This window comes from Chinchilla lanigera, unplaced genomic scaffold, assembly GCF_000276665.1.
Source record: "Chinchilla lanigera isolate Chin_1 unplaced genomic scaffold, ChiLan1.0 scaffold00011, whole genome shotgun sequence".
NCBI lineage: Eukaryota > Metazoa > Chordata > Mammalia > Rodentia > Chinchillidae > Chinchilla > Chinchilla lanigera.
Window position 1 is genome coordinate 23,215,084 of NW_004955412.1, and position 13,447 is coordinate 23,228,530.

The following is a 13,447-nucleotide window of genomic DNA, read 5'->3' on the forward strand; positions in this document are numbered from 1 at the left end:
CAGATTATAAGGCAGAGTGGCACATGGCAGAGGGCTACAGCTCCTGGTGTCTGAACACAGCAAAAGCAACAAAACACAAAAGCCAGGAATGGCCTCAAGCACTCTTTTCCTCTCCCTTACATATGCAAACTATCCACCCCAGGGTGGGTGTAGCTCTCACACTTCAATCAACTCTAAAAGCCTGCCCCATGGCCGCATGAGTCTTTGCGGGGGACACACAGACAAATCATAACATGGTAGCATGACAATGAGAATGCATTTAACACAACTGTCCTTCAAACGGATAAGATGGTAATTTCTATGTTAACAAAAATATAGGCACTTCAACTGTCATCATCAGTAACCTCATCAGAAGCCAGCCAAGGTCTCCAGTGCCCCAGCCAACAATCCAAGGAATCACAGCAGGGCCCTAGAGAACCCACACTCTCAACAAAATCCTAATGTTCAATGTGGAAGTGTGATATACCAAGTGAAAAAGAGAAAAAACCTTGTTGAAGAAAGTTGGTAGGCTGCAGGGCCTTAGCATGCCCTCTTTGGAGACCATAAGCCTCACTTTCTCCATTGAAAGAAGTCATTTTATTTGTTTTCTTTTGTGGGGGTTGCTTGTACTGGGAATCGAACTCAGGACTTTGCGCTTGCCCAGGCAGGTGCTGTGCCCCTGAGCTATCTCCCTGGCAAGAAATCATTTTAAACGCTGTTCTCCTCTCTACAGAGTAGGCATGTCAGGACAGTCAGAAAATGTTATAAATCATTAACTTTTATTCTGACTCTTGAGAGGTCATGTTTCCCGTCTCTGGCAAGGCCATGAGCATGGAGGTAATTTCTGCACGTGTTTGGTTTTGAAAACAAATATTAAACTTGCTGGTAAAAACTCACCAACCGTATTTCACCTAAGAGGTCCTCCAGGTCTCAGTTTCTTGGCATGAGTGAAGACTTCCTGAAGTGCCACATCTTAGAAAGATGAAAACAATCAAATGCGGAACTCCAGGATCTTCAGTCAGTGGATGGTAGAAAGATGAATTACCCTGGGGATAAAGGTGAGATAGTTTCCTTTATGACCCCAACATTCACATATGTCATCCAACATGTGGTGCCCTTCCAAAGCTATACCTTTATTTGTAGCATTTAATATAATTTTTAAAATATTTTTATGCTTAGTGATATGTAATGCTAAGGGTACACATAAATATGCACAGGCCCCAAGTTTGATGATCTTACAACCTGGAGAGTGAAAAGCATTAAGGAACGAATCAAATGTCATCACGTAGGATGTATTTTGGGTTTGTCTGTATAAGTTAATTACACCATTTTTCAGATGAGACAGCTATAACCCAAAGAAATAAAAGATGAATCAATAATGCCACTTTATGTATTTTGCTTGCTGAACTGACTGTCTTTGGCTCATGTTCCCTGATGCCCAGGGTCCTCCTCACTTCCCTATCTGGACTTGGTCAGAGCCTAAAATTGAGATTACAGGCTTCCATCCCTTGTCAAGCTGTGAGCTTTCCAAAGAGGAAATGTTCCTTGTCCCTTGGTCACGGCCATACCTCTGATCAGAAAAGCATGCAGCCAGGGAGTGCAAACGACAAATCCATCAGCACTGTTGTCCAAACTGCAAGGTTGGTGGTATTGTCTTCACGAATTAAAAATGACACATCATGGTGATTACATGGCTCTGACAGACCTTACTGCTTGATGTGTTGGTTCAGCCTAATTCCCAGACTGTCTCAGACACTCAAACAAATTAACACATGTTTCTTGATGACACAAAATTGGGTCTCTGTGTGTATATGTTTGTGCATTTCAAGGCTGCCATATAACCACATCATCATCAATTAAGCATTTATCAGACTTCCACTGACCTATGAAAGACATAATCCATCAGCCCTTCTAGCAGCACTGTTGGCTATTTTAAAAAGCCAGCTACCAGCCTTGGTCAGTTTAACATATTAAATCTTGATGAAGAGCTCTCACTATCTTTTGAACTGGATCCACACCACAGGCTAAATGAAGCTTTCAGAACCAGCAAGAACCAGATGGCCCTCTAAGATCATTTCTGAATGTTTGGATCTGAGTCATTTGTATGTGGAAGGCTTCACAAAATAGCAATCTGGGTAGCAGGCTTCAGGCTGAGTCCAGCTTTCCAGACAGCCTATCTTTGTCTGCAATTGAGAAGACAAGTACAATATTGTAGGGTTCCACAAAAACATTACAGCATTTATCTATATGTGTAGCATCAAATACATGAAGTGTGCCTGTCAGGCTGTCACTACCATGGTAGTTCGCAACAACTCCTCCTTTCTTTTTCCCCCATTTCTTTTTTTCTTTTTTCCCCCACTGTACCTACAATTTCTGTCTTAGCACAGGCATGAAGCCAGCTTGCAAATCAGCCAGCAAAGGGTACTACAATACTGGTGCAATAATCCAAATCACAGAAAATTCAGAACTGAAAAGGATGTAGGCTAATTAAAGTGGGCTCCAGTTTTATTATGTGCTGAGAGCTCCTAGCGAGAAAGAGGAAGTCTGTGGGATACAAGAGATGGAAATACAATTGGCAGACAGAGCTTGCTCTTCTGAGGAAGGGGAAAGGCAGGTACATAAATCCAGATCCACAAGTCCAACAGGTCAGCAAACTTAAGTTCAAAAGTAGGGTGGGGTCTCCACAAAGGAGTCAGTTTACCAATCCCACTTCTCAGTATTTGTAAGGAATTTGTATCACACAAATACTTCTACATAGATATTTGTAACAGTTCTATTTATAATCATCCCAAACTGGGACCAATGAAAATGTCCTTTAATCAGTGAATGGATAAATCTAATGAATAAATTATTGGCACAAACAAAAACATGGATGAAATTCAAAGGCATTATGTTCAGGAGAAGAAGCCATTCTCAAAAATGTTGCATTCACACAATTCCATTGATATAATATCCTCAACAGATTAGTTGTTGGGGGGATCGGGATGAAAGGAGAGTATGACCATAAAGCAGTGGCATGGAAGTGAAAGATGTTGTATCCCTCTTTGGGTGTTGAATTCATGAGTATATACAAGACGTAAATCTATAGATCTATACACCAAAAATTATAAATTTCACATGTTAATTTTAAAAAAACAAAATGCTAAAAAATAATGAATTTAAAAACTACAACAAATAGCTGTAACCTGAGGGCAGGATAGGATACACAGATAAAGAATGAGGCTTAGGGCTGGGGATTAGCTCAGTCGTAGAGGGCTTGCTTAGCACACACAAGGTCCTGCGTTCAATCCCTAGTACCATGAGAAAGAGGTGGGGGGAATGAGGTCTGGGAGCTGGAAGTGTAGTTCAACAATAGAGGACTTGCCTGGCATGCACAAGGTCCTACAGTCGACCTCTAGCAATACAAAGAAGAGTGAGGTCTGTTTGTGGTCATTTTGAAGAATGAACAGGAAGGTAAAATGGAAGCACATAGTAATGGGAGACCAGGAGGACAGGCTAACAAAAATTAGGTGAAAAGACCAGGCTCTCCATTGGTTCATGTCAGTAGTGGTATTTCACTAAATTCCAGCAGCTTGAAGGGACCAGGCATGCCACCCAACCCACATGGTGGTGACTGAGCAAAGGGGCCACCATCAATGTTGGTGCAACACCACAGTCTGCCAACCATTAGGAACCAGCATCCAGCACAATGGAAGACAGCTTCAAGGGATTTCTCTACCTCTCTCACTAGTAAGAAGGCAAGTGGCCAACAGAAAATAGCTAAAGCAAATCTAGCCCTCTCGCTAATGGACAAGGAGCCTGCGGGACCAAAGGAATGAAACACCACCCCCGCCCCACCGCCAAATACACAGCTTGTGAGCATCCTCAGGGTTCTAGGATCCCTTCCCTGGCCTGCTGACACAATCTCTTGTATCACTTCCTTATCAGCCCTCTAGATTGGGGTGGTATTTCTTGTCGCAACTATGTTTTAGACATAAAAGAAAGCAAGACAAAGCTGATACCTAGCAAATCATCACCATCCACTGGAAAATTTACTACCTCCCTCAACCTTTTATTTCTGTTGCTTCTTGTTCTTTTCTCAGATGAAACTACTCATAAATTCCTATCCCTCCTTCCTGTGGCAATCCTCTTTTATTCAATGATTAGATGGTCAACTGATATAGTCAGAATTCTTAGCTATCAAGTCACCTCTGATGCCTATCTGTATTTTTCTCCCATCTAACTTTGAGCACTCAGAAGAGGGAGAACTATCTCACACCACATATGTGGCTGTCTTGGATTGAAGTACCATTTAATCTGTGATCACAGAGCTGGTTGAGAAGTTGAGAATCTGGGTATTGATCCAACTCTGCTGACAACTGGATGTGACATTTTTGGTAAGTCTCTTTCTTTCTCTGAGTCTTTATTTCCTTTACAACGTGGGCCAGTTGGATTAGATCTTTAAGGAGATTTCTAATCTCACAATACTATATTTCTGTGTTTAATCTTAAGTGTAGATGGCAAATAATTAAACTGATACATAAAAAGACTGATAATTTTTAGTTTAATTCAATAAATATGTACGTAAACTCTATTCTGTTTTCAGACTACATGCTAGCAAGGAGGGATATTAAAATAATTGAGAAAGAGGGCTACCTTTAAGACATATCTATGGGTCAGAAGAAGAGTCTGGAGTTAGGATCTAGGTTCTAGATCTAGGTTCAAGGTACACTACTCTATCTGGAACCACATGAGCTATTTATTCAATCTCTTTGAACCTACTTCTTCTTTTATAAATAGTGAATAATAATGCTTTCTCCTTGAAGTAAAGAATAAATGGGAACATACTGGTTTCTATTATTAAGTCATTTAAATTATGATCCTCCCCAGTGGAAGCATCATTAGTCATTCTCATCTTACTCCTTTTGGGGAACAATCTTCTTTCTTAATTTCCCCATTTCTCAAAGTTGAATATCCTACTAATGCTCTAAAATGCAATGCAAGTTCTACTTCTCCTAGAAGACTTATCTGTCTACCTCAACCAACACAGATTTTAATTGTGTCTGGTTTTCTTTTGACTTCACTGAACACTTACATGCTATTTTCTGTTGTTTCATAATGAATTTAAGAATCTATACTTTTAAGCTCTTGAAAAACCCAGCTTCTTATGTAACTACTTGTAGGGAAAACAAATGCCATATACATCAAGTAGAATCCAAAACTTTATGAAGACTCTCTACTCCTCACTGTACTCATTTAGACTAATTACTGAGGTGTTTGTCATGGTTTCTCTCCAACCCTGTTTATTTATTTCCAGCTTTCATGTACCTTTCAGATGCATCCTTTTTCACCTCCACTGTCATAGCCTTCTTTGATCATCTCTTGGCTAAGCCAATGCAATAACAGAGGAAAGGATGAACTGTATCATCATTACCTAGTAAGTTTTTTCAAATTATCTTGCGTACCTTTCCATCACCTGATGGCATATCAGAAACTCAGTTGAGGGCAAAGAGAGAAGACTGAGGAAAACACAATGCCTTTGTATTTTTTGCAAAAGCTTGCCAAGTTGCTGTGATAGATTGCCCATCCCCAGTGAAAACCACTGTCATTAGCTTTCTTTTTGCTAATTCTCTCCCTCCTCTGCTGCCCAGGTTACTTTTCAAAGTCTCCAATCCAAAAATAATCACTCCTCGTGGCCTTTCAGATACACACACATGAAGAAACAGCAAATTCCTCAGCCTTGCCTTCAGAGCCCAGCTCCAGGACACTATCATGAGCTATATGCCTCCATTTCCTTCCAGACCCCACAGGTTCAGCCCAAATAAACTAGACCATCCTTCTCCTAAACACACCACATCCTTGCCTTGATTCACACAAATTTATCCTCTCTGAATTTCCTTCTGTTCTCATCTCATTATCCCTACCTGGAAAAATTCTACTCAGTATTCAGTGCTCATGCGAATGCCATCAATTCCATGAAGTCTTCCCCAATTCCTCCTCTCTTCCAGGTAGAATTTGTTGCTCTTTCCTCTACATCTTCATGTTGCTCTGTTTACACGCTCCTCTACTACATCAAGCACAGAGGGTCGTCTTGCTGTATTTCCTCAGAAGTATATGGGTGTCTCCTTTGATCTCCTAGATAATTTTTTATAACTCTACTGTAGTCTATATCTTATTCTTCTCTATGTGTGTGATGTTTCATCAGCTGTTTGTCTCCTAAGTTAGACCATGATCTCCTCAAAGATAAGTAGCCTTATCCTCCTTTGAATCCCCTGTACAAAGAAAAGGTCCACAATTTTACAAGACACAGATAGATAGTTCTTGAGGCAAGTAGACATCATCTTCTAACAAACCTTTCCCAGCCTTAAGGGACAGCAGTGAGACACTTCTGTCACCACAGCACACTGCACAGATCACATTTTCCTGAAGTTTCTTGCTTAAGAATCCACAGCCTCCCTAGACTCTGAGTTCCTTCACAGCAGAAGCCTGTGTTTTTACCCCTGTGCCCATGGCACACTGCACGGTGCCCGACCCACAGGTCCATGTTCTGGAGCGAAACTGAATCTACTTTTTGCTTCTTTCCAGATAATAAACTCCTCAAGCACATTTGCTGCATCTTTTATCACTGCTGCATTTTCTATAGCATCTCCTCTAGCTTTGGACGGAGGAAAAGGCTTCAACAAACGTGTGTCAATTGACTCACTGCACATTCCTGAATAAGCTTACGCCCATCTATGAGAGGATGCAGTGTTCCTGTTAGCTGTGGTTGCAGAAAAAGAAGGATTTTGTCTTTCAGTGGCTATGTCCCAACCCTATTATCCTGTATATATATCCTTATATTCCAACATGAGTAGGCAAGTCATTGACTCTATCACTGTTCCAATTCTCAGCTCTTTAACCTGGACCAGTCACTTTCTTCCTTTCCAGTGTGCCAGTACTTTCACCAAATTGGAATGTATGGCATTCATCTTGTCCATGAATTAAAAAGAAAACAAAAGTTTTGAGGCCACGCACAGTGGTGCAATGCCTATATTCTCAGCACTCTGGGAAGTTGAGGCAGAAAGACTGCAAACTTGAGCCTAGCCTGGGCAACTTAGCAATTTAGGGAGAGTCTGTCTCAAAATATAAAATAAAACGGGCTGGGGATGTAATTCAGTGGGAAAGCACCAGGCTCAATCTCAGACAGATAGATGGAGAGATAGATAGATAGATAGATAGATAGATAGATAGATAGATAATAGATAGATAGATAAATGTGTGTTATTTTATTTAAATACTAGAGAAAAAGAGAGCTTGTATTAATATTTGTGTTTTCCAAAAACACAATCATTACTTATTGCGGCTGAAAATAAAATAGTGTCCTCATGACTTTTATTTTAATAATAATGATGATAGAGTTTATCTTCATAAATATCCACTATAAAACACCCCCATAATCCAAAACCTTCCCACTGTGAATAAGATAATATAATTGCAGTTATCTAATAGATCTAGGCATTGTGAACATACTGGGCATTGATCCAAACCTCTGCTTTGCTTCAACTTATTTTCTTGTCCCCTCAAGCAAAATTCTTTTCAGTGTTGAAGATTGAACCCAATACCTTAGCACTGAGTTACAGCCCCAGCCCGTTTTCAAATTTCTCATTTTGGGACAGGGTCTCACCAACTCATTAAGTTGCCCAAGTTGGACTTGAATGTGATTCTCCTGCCTCAGACTTTCAGAGTGCTGAAATTACAGCCACCTACCACCACATCTGGTTAGAAATAGCTTCATATGAGTTTACTTAGTATCCAGCCATTCTTGAATGCCTGGGCACAACTAAACTGACATCATGATCAAAAATATCATTAGCAACTGAGCAACCAGTAAGAAGACTGTTTTCTGGGAGCTGGGATAGCACATCAATTTGAGTTTAAAAGAGAACAAGCTTGACAGTGATGACAGTACATGGGCTGGGGGGTGGCATGGACAGCATAGCTGCCACTGTAATACGTCACAATAGCAGAGCTGTCAAAACAGTTTAGAAGTTTGTACAATGGGGTCTAGGATGAAATTACTTGGAGGCAGAAAACAATAATGTTGCACTAGTTAAAATATAAGCCATGGGATATAATTAACTTTAACTTACATTTTATGGTTTTATTTAAAAGCCCTAAAGTCTTGGTTACTCCAAAATTCCATGATGTGGGATAAATGGCTTTCTTTCTGCAGTGACATCATTTGTATGATTAGCTCACTGCAGTAATTTAAGGCTCCTTGATTAGAATGAGATGAAGTTAAGAGTTGAGGAAACTGTCTAGATTAGTCTTATAAACTTTGATACGAGACAAAAAACAAAAAGATTGATATGGGCCTGAATGATCCCAATTGATTACCTGAAGAGGCCAAATTTACTGACATGAAAGTGAAATTGGTGTAGAGTATCCAAAATTATCAGTCCTAGTCAGGGAAGGATTGGTCCCAGTCAAGGTCAGAATCCTGTGATTCTGTGTTGCCATTTCAAATCATTTCTTAGTGAAAAAACAAAGCAATTTTGACAGTTATAATACTTCTCACGCTGTCCATCCTAAGGTCCTTATGTCCTGCTTTTGTCAAAGCTTTACATTCAAAGAAAAGAAAATTTAAAATTCTTTAAGGGGTCTCCAATGTGCAAAAAAGGTTGATTCTCTTTACCAAGAAATACTGTAAGTCCTTGAAACCACCAAAGGGCATCAGATTGAAGCAACTTTCCCAGTTAATTCTTTTCTTTTGGAATAAGTTTTAAATTCAACTTAATTTTAAAAGATTTCTTTGACGCAAAAATGTACATAGTCATGTGACTTTTCAATACATGTGTACATTGTACACTACTCAGATCACAACATGCATATCTATCCTCTCAAGTGTTTCTCTGTAATGAAAACATTCAATATGTCATCTTTTTTGAAACATGTTTTTATGTTGTTGGTCTCTAGAGTCACCCACTGTGCAGCAGAAACCAGAACATGTTTCTCTTATCGCACTGTAACTTAGGTCAAGTGTGAGATCCCTGAGGGGGGTCTATGTCTTAGTCCCATTAACCAGCCCACATCAGTAAAAGAATTCATGAGACATCTCAAAGCGTAACCCTGGAAAGTAGTACACAGCACTTGAGGAGATGACGAGATCACAGATCTTAGCCTCAGTATATGGACCAGCACCACAGCTCTATAACGTTGATTAAACCAAAATTTTTTCCCTGTTTCCATTTATGTATGTCAGAAAAAGAAATCACTTTTCCAGGAGAATGAGGATGATTTGCTTTTGGCAGTATAGTGACTTTCACCTTCTTGGAAAAAGGTTTTGCATAATAACATCTTTCCTTCAATAAATAGAATAATGTAAATAGAATACATTTGTTATGGGCTTTGACTCATATTTGGGTCACCTGATCACACTGGATAATGCCATCGGTGTTTCAATCAGGATTTATTTTAGCTCTATTTTGCCAGGATTTAAGGTAAGAAGGGGACTGGAGGGCATAATGAGACAGGTACTAGTAATAGTGATTTAAGGATAGGAAGACATTACCATGTCACCAACTTTTTAACTATTCCTTTCAGTATCCTCCCACTAATTTTCTTTTTAGCAGTCCTAGAGGGTGAGAACTGTAGATATCTTGTCATCCTTTTATATCTATGCCCAGAGAAGTGGCTAGAAGATGCGTTTTCTCTGAATTCTGTTTCTTTTACATGAGATTTTACATTACTGTCGAAATATCATAATTATTTTAAAGTAAATCCCAAATGTTTACAGTCCAGCTAGCCAGCCTATATGAAGAGAATATTTCCTTGCCTACCTTCATCAAAAAAGTTTTAAGAGAGAAAGTAGAGCTTTGTCTAAGCACCCTCTATAGATAGCACCCTCATTTTCCATATTTCCCTAGTTTTAAACCTAACCCCTGGAATAACATCTTCATATGCTTCCCCTTTGCTAATTCAACAAACCACTAGGAGTTTTCTGTTTACTTCTCTATATATCACAAGAACAGTTTGTTGTGCTGGTTTGTAAGCACTGAAAACTTTTTCCTGTTTTCAAATATGTTTCATGCTTCTTATGAATACAAGGAACCCTATGTCATAGCTGAAATTAAGTAAGCATTTCATCCCTGGAGGCCTCACACACTTTGGTAGTGGAAAACAGGTTATGTGTTCAAAAAGGCCAGCCTAGTTTTGTCTTCCTAACTGGAAAAGGAAAGAAGAAATTATGAAGGACATAAAAATGGTAACTAAAGTGGGAGTAGTGGTGAGCACCTGTAATCTCAGCAGACAGGAATGTAGCTTAGTGTGAAGGCCCTGAGTTCAGTCCTAGGTATTCCAAAAAAAAAAAAAAAAAGTGGTAATCTAAAAGGTGTGCTTGCTACTTAACAGTATAGTTAAGGATAGACAAATCTAGTTTTGAAAAAGAAAATTTTTTCAATTAATGAAAGAAGTAGAAATGATTTTATTGCTTTTGGCTAAGTTCTGCCATTTTAGAGGTTACTTTAAATCAGCCTGAGGCATGTTGGGTAAAAGAGGACTAACCAGCTATATCCTGCTTAATTTTCTATTTTCTCATATGTGTGTTCTTCTGCTTGATTCTTGGTAAGATGTTCTCTCACAATTCCAAAAGTATTGTTTTTCTTTAAGAAAATGTTCATCATTTTAGGTGTCAGATGATAGATGCCACAGATAGACTGGATAGAGTCACACACAGTAGTCTCAGGACTATGGGAAGCTGAGGCAGAAGGATCAAAAGTTCATGCCCATGATAGGCAACTTAGCACTAAGAAGAACCTATCTCAAAAATTTAAAAAGGGCTGAGGATATAGCTCAGAGCCACAGCCCTGGGTTCAATAGATAGTATGGGGTGGGAGCATATATGTAAAAATATTGGAGGTAAGTCAAGCCTAGTTTTAAGAAATGCCCAAGTTGGGCCTTCTCTCTGGTCTAAGTGTTTTGTGTTCTAAAACAACTATAGTTGTGTGAAATGTTTGGAATAATATTCGAACTTGAATTTCTCTGCCTTTAAAATGTCTGGAGATCAATCTTGGCCATAAATGTAATTGATTCTTTCAAGTTGTTCCAAAAGAAGCTGAACATCTGCAGGGGCGCAAGTTAAGAGATGAAGTTCCCTCCAAGTCTGCTCCCTTGGGTGTGAGCATTCCTTCCAGCTCAGGGGAAAACCACACTGTTTCAAAGTGCAAATAAGACCACTTAAATGGCAAGACTATCCATTCTTGTGTATTTCAACACATTTCCCCCCATTTCACCCTTTACCAAAGTAGAGCCGATCAGAAGGTGGAACTCTCCCTTTCTCTCTACAAAATGCTTTAAAGAACTTAGCAAGACCAACTTCCCTTTTCATAAAAGCTTCAGAATCATTTGTTTAAAATTGACTTTTGAATCAGTCCCAAGTAATTGTTCAAAACTTTAACTTTAAAAAAAAAAGTAACTATCGCTATCACAGAGAAATTTTCCTTGCTTGCAATTCCTGGCCTAGAGTTGTGGTAAGGATCATGCAGATGCGTGCTGGAAATTACACAGTGGACCACCAGAGTGGCCGCAATTAAATTCAGACTTGCATTCAAACCATAGCCTGCTCTGCATTTTTTCGAGAAGTTTGCTTTCTATAGACTTTTCAAACTGTCCCTTCACAAAAGAGAGGCAGGGTGGCTCAGTTTGAGTCCCCTAAATTAAGGCAATGGGAACGGGAAGGGAGAGAATGCATTTGCAGTGTGCCAAACCAGATGTTCATATAAATGAGAGCTCAGACTTCCAATTTAGTGTATTAGCTTATGGAACCCCAAAGTTTTTCTACCTTCACATTCACAGGCTGGCTACAACCACTATTTTGAAAAGAAAGAGATCACGAGTTCATATGGAATTCCAAACCCCTGGCATGTATTATACAATGAAATGACTTCTTGAAAACATTTCCTCCTCTCCATGCAGATACGTCCCCTTTTGATGTAAAACACATTTTAGAACTGAAATGCTGAATGTGTAGCAAATTCTGAAAATAGGAAAGAGTCCTGGACAGAAGCCAGAAGTGAGATGGCTTGAAGAAAAAAAAATCAATTGGGAATAATTTTTTAGATAATTATAGATAGTACAGTATTTAGAAGGAAGAAAATGATAGAGAACCATTTATAGGTATGCGACTTTTCTAAGCTAAAACTAGTTTACAAAATGTGTAATTGTAGTTTATTTTCAGCTAAATTGTTCAGATATAGCATTCACATTCAATCTGCTCTTCTGATTCTCTGTAGAATCAGTTAAAATCACATTTATTTATTTATAGGAAGAAAGATAAACTACATAAAGTTTAAAAAAAAGTTACTGGGAAATTCCACAGAATTTTTCATGTTATGTCAAATGCCTATTTGAAATACTTCTTATAAATCTATTTTGGGGGTATAATCAAAACCTTTGAAAACTAGGGAGATTATCAGGAGTTGGCCTGTTCATAGAAGATAATCACTTGTACATTGATGTCACCCAAAAAAACAAGAATGTTTAAGGTACAGAATAACACAATACCAGCACTTACAGCTACACAAACTACGGTTAAATTTTTTAATGCACATCAGAAAGTTACCACATAAATTTCACATGCAAACTGAAATGATCAGAAAGAAAGACAATCACAGATTCAGGCGGAACTGATTTCAATATTTGAGAAAATCACAAACTAGCAGATCTGGCCTTCTTTAAAATTTCCATCTAGTTGTTGCACCGAGCAAAGAATAAACAAATGGTAAGCATGACAGATGAATAAAACCTTCCTTGTGCTTTAAAAAAAAAAATGAAATCACGACAGAAAACAAATATCATCGCAGAAGTCCTTCAGAAGAAACTGCCTTTGGCATCTAGGATGGAGCAAGCAAAGCCTCCCCTCCACCTCCCACCACAATCCTCCGCTCTTCCTGTATTTCCTAATTTTGTGGACTGCAATGCTGAGCTGTTTATCAAAACAGTGTGCAGCAAAAACGGCTCTACTACTCCACTAACTCTCACAATTTTCTCCCTCTTCTTGGACAGAGGCCACTAGGAAAGGAAAGCCTGGGGTAGGGGGAAGGCAAAGCAGTGAAAGCAAAGAAACAATAGACAGCCCTGGCTTTGACAATGCCTTCCCTCAACCCTCTTTCTGCTCCTGCTGTGACACTTGCATTCAAGAGCAAGGGCGGCTGCCATCGGATGCATGGACAATGGAGTGAGGAATACAAGGCAGGGGGGGAAAAGGAAATCACAGGAGTTCTGAGCTAAGATGGCAGGGCTCTCACCTTTTCCGTTTTTTTTGCGAATAATCTGGATGGAGGCGTCCCGCAGAGAAGAAATAAAAAGAGTGTCTGAATTGTTGGATGGTTCTGAAGGCTTCTGCATTTGCAAATGCATTTTAGAACTATTTGCAGAATATACTTGCTGCCAGCTCCCTCTCTCTCTCTCTCTCTCTCTCTCTCTCTCTCTCTCTCTCTCTCTCTCTCTCTCT

General features: G+C 39.3%; 2 long non-coding RNA genes across 4 annotated transcripts in view; one reads left to right on the forward strand and one right to left on the reverse strand.

The window, feature by feature from the left end:
* LOC102016686 overlaps positions 1–13,447 on the forward strand; it is a 73,323-nt gene that overhangs the window by 30,269 nt on the left and 29,607 nt on the right. The gene's annotated exons all lie outside the window — the stretch shown is intronic.
* The window catches only part of LOC106147890, an 89,897-nt gene that overhangs the window by 17,799 nt on the left and 58,651 nt on the right, over positions 1–13,447 (reverse strand). For both annotated transcript variants that reach the window (XR_001232918.1, XR_001232919.1), the window contains exon 2: positions 877–1,025. This is a non-coding gene — a long non-coding RNA (uncharacterized LOC106147890). The remainder of the gene's footprint in view (positions 1–876; positions 1,026–13,447) is intronic.